This window comes from Strigops habroptila, chromosome Z (assembly GCF_004027225.2).
Source record: "Strigops habroptila isolate Jane chromosome Z, bStrHab1.2.pri, whole genome shotgun sequence".
Lineage (NCBI taxonomy): Eukaryota > Metazoa > Chordata > Aves > Psittaciformes > Psittacidae > Strigops > Strigops habroptila.
Window position 1 is genome coordinate 4,339,742 of NC_044302.2, and position 12,252 is coordinate 4,351,993.

A 12,252-nucleotide genomic window follows, 5' to 3' on the forward strand; every position below is an offset into this window, starting at 1 on the left:
TTTTTCATGTATTTGTAGATCACTTTAACGTCCCCATAGGTCAATGTCAAATATGACAACAGCTAGTGATTTTCATCTCTTCTCTTTTTTCAGTCCATGAAGCTATCCCAGCAGGAATCTTATCCATATGATTATGTTTTATGATGCTATCCCCCTCTTCTGCTGAGTGATAGGGCTTTTGTTTTAATTAAATACCAAAAGTATAATAATAGAATTATTGTGCTGTCTTCAATGAACATCATGGCCATTTTCATACCTGCATCATGGCAGGTATGAAAATCTGATGCCAGGTTTCCTGTTCTTTCCTAGAGATTATCAGGATACTGGATTTCTCTTTAAATACATGTACATGCACATTTATATAAAACTCTACTGCCATATTTAGCTGTTTAAAATGATTTTTACATTTTTCTGTATTTTGAAAAAGTTGTATTGAGTGAAAAAATTATACAATCAATGTTAGTACAATTGAGGAAGAAGAGAGAAGTTTCCAGTAACATGGTTTCTGGCAAAAGTAGCGTGGTTTTAATTTAAAAAATATTATTGAGAAATTAAGAAAGGTTAGTTATTGTAGCAGCAGCTTCTCTTCTCACTTCTGAGATGATTTAATTCTGGGTAGAAAATTTTGTCTTCAAACTGTGCAGATAGCCTTGCTTCTTTGATTGCTAAATATTCCGATGCCTCTTTATGGGATGTTTGTCGTCATTTATTCCTCTCTGTAATTAGAAATAGTGATGAGAATTTCTCTATGGATCTGATTAAAACCCCACAGAGGTCAGCTGGAAGATGTGCATTGACTTCCCTGGGTTTGAGTGTGCCCACATTACCCTTGAGTTCTTTTAGTTTACAGGCAAGTGGAACACCCTCAGTCCAAGCCTCCAACCACTTCTATACATCATTGCAACCTCCTGCAGCCCTGCAAACACTCCTGCTCAGAGCTCTTCCCACTTCAAAGAATCACACATCTCTATTAAACACTTTGTCCTGTCAACAAAGGGTTAAAAAATACAGATTCTGAAAATAACCCCTTTGAATCATGGCATGAGAGGGAGCTCAAATATTTCCTCAATGGAGAGTTAGTGGAATTTTCTATAGATCTGGGGTGAAAGAAAAGTCTTCAGAAAGTCTCAGAAGAAAGATCCTTTGAAATGGCCCGACTTCTGTTATGATAAGCAGTTCGATAAGCCCACCCATGGTAAAGTTATTAGGAATTCATATCATATGGATCCCATTAACCTAAACGTTTGCTTTTAAAGTAAACTTCTCAGTACATGACTACCACTAAGTCCCAGCACTTCAGGTTTGAGGATTGTGTTTTTACAAATGAATCTAGGGTTATCCAATCAATTAGCTGAATTCCCTGTGTAATTGTGCTTTAAATGAATCACCTGGTACTAATGAGGCTGCTTACCCATTAAAAAAATGAAAAGCAAAAAAAAATATCACTGCCTTTAAGGGAAACACTTCAAAATCTGTGGAAAAAAATATCATGCAGTATATAGTTAATCTTTGGCACTCACTGCTTTGGGATACAACCACAGCAGGTAGATTTGGAAGATTAGGCAGAAGGATTTGGGTCCTATGGCAGTCAAAATATCACTCAAGCTATATTTAATTAATTATTACAAGACCATCTGAAATCATTATTGAGATCAAAGCAGCATTATTTGAGTGATAATAAAAATATAGGCCAAGAATAAGGTTGTAGGTTATTCTTCATAGGCAGGAAGCAGAGCAGTGCCATCGAGATGACAGATAGAAGAGGAGGAAGGAACTGAGGCTCACTAAGGCTGAATGACTAGTGCCGGTTACACAGAAATTCAGCTTTAGAGCTTGGAAGAGAACCCTGTTATTTTAATCATCTTGCCTGTTACACTCTGTTGCACTTTGGAAGGGTTTAATACATAAGCTTTTGTCATGAAATAATTTATCTCTGTGCTATATTATTGCACAGTTTAGACACACTATAGGCGTTATAGAAGCATAAAGGATTCCAGACTAAATGGGCTATTTGTCTGTTCCAGTCAGGCAACACTTAGCTATCAGTGGTTTAGTGAAGGATTTTATCATTAACTTATATTGTGCTTCTAAATGAATTCAGTTGAGCAAAACGAAAAAGAGGAGGAAAAAAAGCAATTAAGGCCATGCTATAACCAGTGGAGTCCACAGGCAGGAGGCTGCAGTGAATTACATGGAGCATACTTCTCGCAACCACAACTTGATTAAAACAATTTACTGGATGTGTGCACCGAATGGCAGTGGATCTGAATGACTGATGGGAGAGCACCATCAGCTCTTCTGTCTCCCACCCAACAAACACTTGGTTCTCCATTTTGGAAAAGGATCAACAGTCTGTCCCACTCCACTTTGTCCTGGTGCAAAGCGATGTAGCACATCGGATTCAAAGGGGTTTCCAAATCGGATATTAAGCATATTGTTGAAACTATTGCATGGGCTATTTTTGGTTCATTCAGAGGTCAGTGCCCTTCCGTGAACATGGAGTTATTAGATATTCCCCTGGACAGACAAAGAGATAATTACTTGGCAAAGTAAAAGAAGGCACTTAGAAGTTGGCAAACAAGAAAATATTTTTGTTCTAATTTCTAGAAAGTTCTGATACATATAGCTGGGGTTTCTGGCATGCAAAAAGAGTCTGATTGAACATCTACCCAACTATTTTCAGTGAAGTGGAAAAAAAGGAGAAACATGCAAGTATCTACTTTTGATCATCAAGGTGTTTTTATGTCATAAATTATGTCTGAAATAAGGCATGGACTGGAAAATGTGAGTGTGTTTTCTCTTGGTCTGGGAGCTTCTTGTTTTAAGAGAAGGAGCACTGTTTCTCTACCTTCATCAAATACCTTTTTTTACTTTTCCACCTCTTCTTTCTAATAAGTAGGTTTCTCTTGCCGTTTGTCAGAAGTGTCATGAGTATAGGATGGAGAAGCATCGCATACTGCCCTTTCTTTCTGCTCTGGGACTTCCTCAGCCTAAAACAAGCTTATATCCAAAGAGACCTGAAAATGTTCCAGTCTAAGGAGCAGGTTGACCTGCAACCTAATCTCATCCCAACTGTCATAACACTATGTTAGCCATGCACAGCTAATAAATCATAATAATGCTAGCTTAATGGACTAGGCTTTGACAGTGCCAGGATTAGAAGGGCATACAATAAACAAAGAGTGTCTGAGTAGAGAAGTACAGTACAGCAGTGAAAAATTACCAAATGATGCCACAAATCTTCTGCTGGTATTTCCATGGGCCTCTCTATAGGGGGTGCTGGGGGGAGTTCAGCTCCCTCCCGCTGTCCCTCTTCTATTCCTCTTCTGCCAGACCCTAAGACAAGGCATAAGAAGAAGAGGTTTTCTGTAGGAGCTCAGCCTGGTGTAACGTGCAGCTGAAGAGACAGGATGGGCTGTGGAAGGGTGTGAGAGGAGACTGGTGAATTATCTTGCCTCCAGCAGAGATTTCCTCCTCTAGCAGTAGGACTGCTCACCAGCAAGGCCGGCAGTTTGTAAGGGGGAGCACAGTCCGTCTGCCTGAGGTGAAGCACTGCCCTAAGCATGCCACTAGGTTCAATTTAAATAGAGATAATGAATAAGGAAAGAAAATCACATCAGAAAAATATCTTCATTCCTTAAATATTTCAGGATGTCCTACTGAATAGACATGCGCCCAAAGAAATTTCCCTGTAACTTCTACAACTTCTGACGCAAATATATGCATAGGTAGAAAAGCTGCGGAGATACTATCTTTTTACTAGAATGTTTTTGGCGCTGAATTGTGCATCCCTTGGATCCTCAAATAGATTTTTAACCCTGGCATTGGAAAGAGGGTGGATTTTTTAAACTTTGTTAATGATGGACAAGCCTGAAGACTTTTGATAATTTACTTTACAATGGGTAAGTAGCCAAAGTAACCTTATCTGAATTAGCCAGGATCATTTGGCCTGAAAAAAGAAGCTGAAAGTCTCATGAGAAAGGGACTTCTTACAAGATTTCCCCGTATTTCCTCTTTCCAGTAGGAAAAGCGACACAAAGAGGATATCCTATCTTTCTGTATTTCAGCACCTCTGCTTCTCCTCAGAGCTGGAACCAAGAAACTGCAAAGTGATGTGGAACTAAAGATTGGGAATCATTTAACTGACCTTTTTGAAAAGATTAAATGTGGCTGTAGGTTTATCTGCATAACCACATAGTGATAGAGAAACAACATTTCTTTAATGCATTTCTTCTGTCAAGTCTACTAATTTCAGTAGTGTTACTTCTTCACTTACATATTTTGTTAAGAGGTGAATCAGATCCCTCTTTATCCCCTCTTCTTCAGCAATATTTTTTTTTCTGATAGAACTGGGGCTTTTTTAGCAGAGGAAAAATCTTAATACACCTTGGAGTCACCTAAAGAGGTGAAAGAAAAATCTTAGGTTACAAGTTGAAAGAGTAAATTGTCAACTCAGAGGAACTATAAGCCTGAGTGAGTGAAGCATGGTTTAGTTTTCAAATGTGAACTTTTAGAATTGCTAGAAACATCCCTTTGCTGCAAGCCCTTGGATTTCCAAGACAAAAAATTAAAACAGCACAAAAATCGTGCCTGACCTGACTACTAATATGGAAACACACCATTTGTAAGAGTTCTGAGCTGGAAGAATAGGGAACCTGACATTAACAATAGTGTGCACATCCAGACCTAATAATGGGACCTTATGCTTTAAATTATGTGTATTCAGAGAAAAAGAAAAGGAAGAAAAAAACCCCAAAAACAAAGGAAAAGAAAGGCATGATCCATGCTGATGCCTGCATTTTTGTTATTAGCGGTGGCCCTATCCCAGCCAGGAACATATCACATGCAGAAATCAAAACTAACCATTGAGTAACACACTGAGGGAGTGAGGGTCAAAATCTCCATGTTTGGGTTTGCTCCAAGATGAGCAGAACAGTTGTGGTCTGGATGCACTCGCATTTCAGCAGCTCCAACAAAACCTGTTCACTGGGCTTTTGATGCCAATGTGACCCAAAGTTCTTTGAAATGAGCAACATTCAGTGATTTCCTTGGTCTTTGGATCTTTCTTTTGGGAATATATTTGACCTGTAATAAAAGTGGATATCTCCCCCCGTTCATGCAAGGAGTCACAATCAATGCAATGGCTGCAAAGATTTATAAGCTTCTCTGTTTCAGGCAAATTGGTAGATGTCTTTTGTCAGCCAATTCTTCAATTATTTAATTTTTTTTTAATGTGTGGAACTGCCAGAAGCTGAACGCTTGGATTGCCTCAGGATGGCTGTGCTTTTGTAACATGTACTTCTTGCTAGGTCAAAAAAGACATACAGTCAACTCTTGAACATTTGTGGGTGCTTTATTTTCTTGCATATTAACTTTAGTGTGGGTGCAGAAAGACCTAAGTCACCTCCATGCTGATCCAGATGTACTCCAGCTGGGCTTATTAATCCAGTACTGCTCTGCCTCTACCCAGAGACAATCAAGGCTCAGGCTGAACTCCAGTTAGTAAATCCCAAAGGCTTGAGCCCTTGCTGATGGATATTTGCCCATTTCCTGGTGGTGCCTTCTCTCATCCATCCAGTACTTGAGAACCTGGTGAGTTCATTGCCCATTTTATGAACTACCAAGTGGGGTGAACATGTGACTTAACTGTATTGAGTTTTAACTATTAGAAAAATAACTCATTTTGATTTGGGTACTGAGTTTATTGGTTTCTCAAATTTTTATCAGGATCTTTTGTGTGCACATTCTATATAGCTCTGATGATTAAGAAATGGAAGAGAACACTAAATTAGGAAGCATAAAAAGGAGGAAATGTAAACAATTGACGTTCTTTCCTTCCCTAAGCAAATATTTATGACTTCACCAATAGGTTACCTTGCTTCAGCCTTGTACAAACACTGTCTCCAGCTGAAGTATTCTTGATTTTAAGCAATGTGTCCTCAGATGCAGAGCCCTGGTCCTTATTGCCTGGAATAGGGATTAGTACAACTCAGCTCCTCACAGCTTTAAGAATCTGGTGCCTGAAATCCATGTCCATGTACTTTCCAGGCAACTGGAAAACTACTTTATGCAGATCCATTTGCACAATATGTCCTGAAACTTTGCAGCATTAGACTTTGCAATCACTGTCATTGAAAATTTACGTGAGCTACAAGATGAATCTCTGCAATGTTGCTCAAGTTCCTTGACTCTTGTTCCCTCAACACGTCTTTATTTAAGAGATCCTGTCCATTCAGGCTATCCCTCTTCTTTCCTTATGATGTTTCAAACCAAACTGAAATTAAGACTATCCTCCTGTTGACATTCTGATTTTGGTTGTGAAGAAGGATGTTTTTTCTGCGAGAGCTGGAGTTTCCGCAAGCAGCTACCTGAGTTTGTTTATTCCCCCAGCATTTCAAAGCCTGCACTGTCCCTTGGCTCCAAGTCATTAGGGCAGCTTTAGCGCCTGACAAAAGTACAGAGGAAAACCCCCTTGAGCACTAGATGTTACAACTTTCTGCAGAGGAGTGGCCAACTTCAGCCTCCCAACACACGCCTGCCAGACCACGCAGGGCTAAGATACTAAAATATGTTCTTTCCTGGCAGCAATCAAGAATGGCCAATTTAGTGGGAGAAGGAAGCTGGCAGAGCTCAGTCCATGGAAGACTTTGAAATATTATGATTTTTATCATAGATGACAACAACAAAAAGAGCGTGGGCCAAGTGTGCTCCAAAAACTACGCTTGTCTGCTGCCTCCCTCTACTCTCACCAACGTCATGGAGAGAATTTCCTTAGGTTTTCTCCAGGAGACAAGTAAGACTCTGTACAGAAGAGTTCGACTAAGTTACTGCAAATGTCTTGGGTCCTTATGTTTCTAAGGGACAATGGGTGTTTTGAGTAAATTATTGACAAAGCAAAAGTGTGACTCTTCTGAGGTTGTTTAAGTGCATGAGGCTACATTCTTTCTTGCAGAGCTGGTGAAAGTAAACAACATTATTATAGATTTTGGTCATGCCCTGGCATCAGTAAGTATAGTTTCTGTGTTTGCCATATGCTCGCATTGAACTGGAACAGCAATGCGTACACAGGGAAATTGTTTAAAGAGCCAGTTCAACCTCAGCACTCGCTGTCAAAATTATGATGTACACAATTCATTTTGCTAACCACAAAAGAGTTTTTGTTTGTCAAGTGAAATAATGTGTAATTTGGTATATCATTTAGGAAAGCCTTTTTTTCTTTTTTTCAGTATCCCACCACAGGCCTGGAGACTGCGACATTGGATAAGTGGATAGCATCCTGCAGCTCCCTGGGATGAGAGCGAACGTGAGATAGGAGACAGAAGAGGCATAAGCCAAGACTTTAAACTGTGATTGGAAAAGGTGGCTTGCTGAGCCAAATAAAGAGAAGAGGGAAAATTGACACCCCACAAGACATGGACAATTGTTGCCACCGGCTGGGAGGCCTTAAATTGCAAATCCATTTTGTATATCCACAAGCTTACACTTTCTATTTATATATCCCACTTCTTCTGTGCACCAAAAGTTGGATTTGGCAAATGCAGCTATTCCCTGCAGGCATATGGGTGAGGTTTTCTGCAGAGAAAATAAACTTGATTGTTGAAAACCTGTGTTTGCAATTAATCTGAGTTTCAATATTCTGAGGTCCAAATAGATCCTTTAAAAATCATAATGCTTTGAAACAGATTAATTTTCTTTTTGAAATGGTTATTGGATTAAAAAGAAATATTGAAACATTTTTGGTAAGCAAGTCATAGCAAAATGTTTCAATAGAAATTGTGAAAATATGGAAAATAGGAAAAGAGGAAAGAAGGAAGAAAAGAAGAAAGGGAGGAAAGGAGGAAAGAAAGAAGGAAAAGAAGAAGAAAAGGAGGAAGGAAGGAAGGAAGGAAGGAAGGAAGGAAGGAAGGAAGGAAGGAAGGAAGGAAGGAAGGAAGGAAGGAAGGAAGGAAGGAAGGAAGGAAGGAAGGAAGGAAGGAAGGAAGGAAGGAAGGAAGGAAGGAAGGAAGGAAGGAAGGAAGGAAGGAAGGAAGGAAGGAAGGAAGGAAGGAAGGGAGGGAGGGAGGGAGGGAGGGAGGGAGGAAGGGAGGGAAGGAAGGGAGGGAGAGAGGGAGGAAGGAAGGGAGGGAGGGAGGGAGGGAGGAAGGAAGGGAGGGAAGGAAGGGAAGGAGAGAGGGAGGGAGGGAGGGAGAGAGGGAGGGAGGAAGGAAGAGAGGGAGGGAGGAAGGAAGAGAGGGAGGGAGGAAGGAAGGAAGGAAGGAAGGAAGGAAGGAAGGAAGGAAGGAAGGAAGGAAGGAAGGAAGGAAGGAAGGAAGGAAGGAAGGAAGGAAGGAAGGAAGGAAGGAAGGAAGGAAGGAAGGAAGGAAGGAAGGAAGGAAGGAAGGAAGGAAGGAAGGAAGGAAGGAAGGAAGGAAAAAGAAAAGAAAGAGAGAAAGAGAAAGAGAAAGAGAAAGAGAAAGAGAAAGAGAAAGAAAGAGAAAGAGAAAGAGAAAGAGAAAGAGAAAGAGAAAGAGAAAGAGAAAGAGAAAGAGAGAGAAAGAGAAAGAGAAAGAGAAAGAGAAAGAGAAAGAAAGAGAAAGAGAAAGAGAGAGAGAAAGAAAGTGAAAGAAAGAAAGAAAGAAAGAAAGAAAGAAAGAAAGAAAGAAAGAAAGAAAGAAAGAAAGAAAGAAAAAGAAAGAAGGAAAGAAAGAAAATACAAAGTCAAGAAGTCAAGAGTTTTTTGCAGTTAAAGACCATCTCTGCTAAAACTCATTAGTTCTAAAAATGACAACCAGCTACATTAATCAGTTCAGCCACACTGAACAGGCCAAAACAGGTTTCCATTAGGAGATTATTCTATGGTCTGAGAGATCTTTGCTGGCAAAGAAGCAGGTATAAATAGTAAGAAACTTTTTCTGCAGGGACTTTGGTAGACTGGATGAGAATCTTAGTTCATAAATATTGTCACAGAAAACTGTGTGACTGTCTTTGGACAAAAAGCCAGATTTTGCAGGGCATTTAAGGAGCCTTAATTTCCTTAGAAGTGAGGAACACAGACTGGCATTTAAAAATAAATAAAAGGTCCCAGCCAGGACTGAGCCAAGGAGGTCTCAGAAACCAGGAATAATCCTTAAATTCTCAAGCAATCATTTAAGGGGACAAACTATTTTTAATCATCAGCTTGCTCTTTATATTTCAATGATATCTCCAGAGCATTTCAGCACAGCTTCTACCTTGGATGACCAGCTCGAGGTGGCTTTTTGTCTTTCCAGCAATGGAGAAAGAATAAGAAATCAGAACTTCAGTAGCAGGAATAAAAAAACAGATCCATAAAAAACCTCACAAGTAATTATTTAGGTCCTTGAGGCACACCAATGCAGTGCAAAAGAGCTTCAATAGGGCTAAGAGCCAGAGCCTTTCTCCTCCACCTCGGACGAGAGCTACATCTGGCATTTCACCCTTGTAAGAAAACAGTGAGGGGCTTGTTCCAGGGAAGGTGCAAGGAGGGTAGTGAGAGCCCGCTCTGCATGCTTTTTGCCTTGAAATATTCCTTCACTGCACGCCCACTTGAAGGCCCCTTTATGCTAAGGAAACTTAGTGTAAATAGGAATCAGGCTCAAAGAGCCTGGAAAGCCATAACACAAGAGTTCAAACCTTTTCAATTCAAATTCTCTCAGACCAGAGCAGCCCTAAAACCTCCACCCAGATTTCACCCCACCATACAAAGCTGCCACCATGTCCTCATTAGGTCTGGCTGACAAGCTCTGCTAATTACCTTATGCTTGGGGCTGCCATGTTGTAGATAGCAAGAACACCAGGAGTGTGTTTTTGGAGGAGAGGAGGTGGTGCCTCTTGGTTTTCTTCAATTTCTTATAAAGAAAAAGTGCCCTTTTTTCTTTTTTTAAACTTTAAAGTGTTACTTGTAAATGGAAGCCAGAATTTAATTTCAGATAGTGTTACTCCACTTTGTGCAAGTGATTTCTCTTGACACTGCACTGACTACCCGTGCACAAAAAGCCCTTTATGACTTACATGCCAAAGAGCCTGAAGTATTTTTTGCCTCTCCGAAAATGACATTTCATTCCCCCCCTCCCCTTATTTTTTTTTTTATCACCTGAACACTGGTCTTAAAACCACAGCACGCAAAGGCCCCATGTGAAGTAGGGAAAGGCATTCAGCATCTGCTTATATCCCCAAACTGAAGCACTAGTGTGCCTAAAAAAGCTTGTATTTAAAGGCATTGCAGCTGCATCAGCTCATATTTCATCCAGCCACCAATTTCCTTTTCCCCCTGACAAACAGGCCTCAGAAAGAACCCAGGCCAGAAATTCTCCACGTTAGCGAAACATTTCCTCTTTCCCGTTCTCCCTTCCATTAACATTATTACGCTGCTCCTGGGAAAAGATGACTTTTCCAATCCAGGCAGCATATTTCTCTCTCTTTTCATTTCTTTTCTTTCTGTCTGTTTTCTCCCTCTCCAGGCTGGTGGTAAGGAAAGGACTGGGTTGGAAATAACAGGGGAAGAAGAAATATGGGGGTGAAAGGAAATACAGTGTTTCTTCAGGAAGGAGACTTTAAAATCTGCCTCCCTTTTTGCATGTGAAAGCAGAGGGATGGCAGCTCTGGGCTCTTCCCTCTGCTGGGTGTGAGACACAAAGAGGCAGAAAACCCACAGTGCTGGTGACAGCTTCTGTCGAGGGTCAGGTGCTCCCTCTGGGATGAAGAACTGTTTAAAGCCTATTTGACTGATCAGGGGTCAAACTCATGCCAGATCTGATTGCAGCCAAATCTACCTACAGCTCATTATTAGACACAATTTGCAGCCCTCAGCATGTTATATCTTTTTCTAGATGACCAGCAGACTTAATGATTTGTACAACAATACCTGGGTACGTCCAACCTCCACTGAAGGTCTCCATCCTCCAATCTTGCAGGACCAGCCCTGTGGCAGCTTTAACTCCCGTATCTTTACTGCTTGACATATATCAGGACCGTAGCAAATGCGTTCAACCTATGCGAGACCAAAACCAGATCTGATACAAAAATGAGTGATTACACTGGGTATCAGGAGAGTTGCACTCACATCAAGTCTGATTTTACCATGTGCATGTTCACTCCAGCTTTTATTTTATTTCTCCTTCAAGAACTGGAAGGCAAAGTCCCAGAGGACAGAAAACATCTCACTGAAATTAGTGGCAGAGGAGAGCCAGGTCATAATTCCTCGCTGCTGAGCAAGCGTGCCATGACTGATCCATAAACTTTCTGTTATGCCTGTAAAAAAGGTGAACAGCAGCATCTCCTCGCTCAAAATACACTCTGGCACTATTTAAAATGCACTTTACCTTATTCTAAGGTAACTAACTCAGGAAATCTATTCTGGATGTGGCTCTTATAAGTTCTAATAGACAATTGTTTCTTCTTTATCATTTTGCCTGAAAGTCCTAGAATATTTTGGGTTTGTTGTGCTTGATTTTTCGAGAAGTCAACCCAAACAGCAGATAGCTTTTCTGAAATAGTGGATAGTAAAGGGAGCAATTTCCCAGTAACGAATAGGCTCGACAGAAAATTTCCTGCAGGTACTAGTTGCTCAACCATGTACTAGTGGCTGAATCAGGTATTTTTGATCAATTAGATTTTACACAGTGTTTTAGCCATTCTTGTCAATAAGTATAAAACATCCTGCAGAAATGGGTGAAAAATAAGACAAATTAAAAGCCCAGGAATGGTTCATTTCAAGAGATCAGACTGAGTAAACTTTTGTTGTTCTATTCCAATTTGACTCTGTAATTTTGTCATAAAAAAATCTTGTGCATAAATTGCAATTTACAGTGAAAAGGGCAAGAATTATGTCAAGCCAGACCCCTAAACTTTTCCCTCCAGGAATGGAGGAAAGGGACAGTTTCACTAACTGCTTTCTGCCCCCCTCCTTTTTCTTCTTACTTGCTTTTCTGTTTTTACTTTTCACTCTGAGTTGGGAGCTTTGTTCAGACAGACATTCCCTTGTGAATGGTTTCAGTTTCAGCAAATTGCCATTCTGTGACACCCCGCCAAATAAGTACCTTGGAAAATTCCCAACCACCTCTAGCCTGTATGCTGGAGCACATTTCATTTCCAAATCCTCGGCTAGCTATGGACCAAACCATCCCTGGGCGTAGCTCCCTTGTCTCCAGGGCATCCCCTCTGCAAGGGAGCTTAGCCTCACATTACGGGGAGGGAATTTGTATCAGAAGAGAGCAATCATTTTGGAGGTGAGATACAGTCTCAGTTTAAAGCTCG

At 40.6% G+C, this 12,252-nt stretch overlaps 1 long non-coding RNA gene across 2 annotated transcripts in view; it reads right to left on the minus strand.

Annotated features, from left to right (window-relative positions):
- Window positions 1-383: 383 nt before the first annotated feature.
- LOC115601236 overlaps window positions 384-12,252 on the minus strand; it is a 43,033-nt gene continuing 31,164 nt past the window's right edge. Inside the window, exons 3-6 of one of the 2 annotated variants that reach the window (XR_003989273.1) lie at window positions 10,862-10,987; window positions 4,277-4,397; window positions 3,224-3,336; window positions 384-716 (exon numbers count right to left, since the gene is read on the minus strand). This is a non-coding gene — a long non-coding RNA (uncharacterized LOC115601236). Of the gene's footprint in view, window positions 717-3,223; window positions 3,337-4,276; window positions 4,398-10,861; window positions 11,010-12,252 lie in introns of both variants that reach the window. The other variant, XR_003989274.1, reaches the window with a different exon arrangement.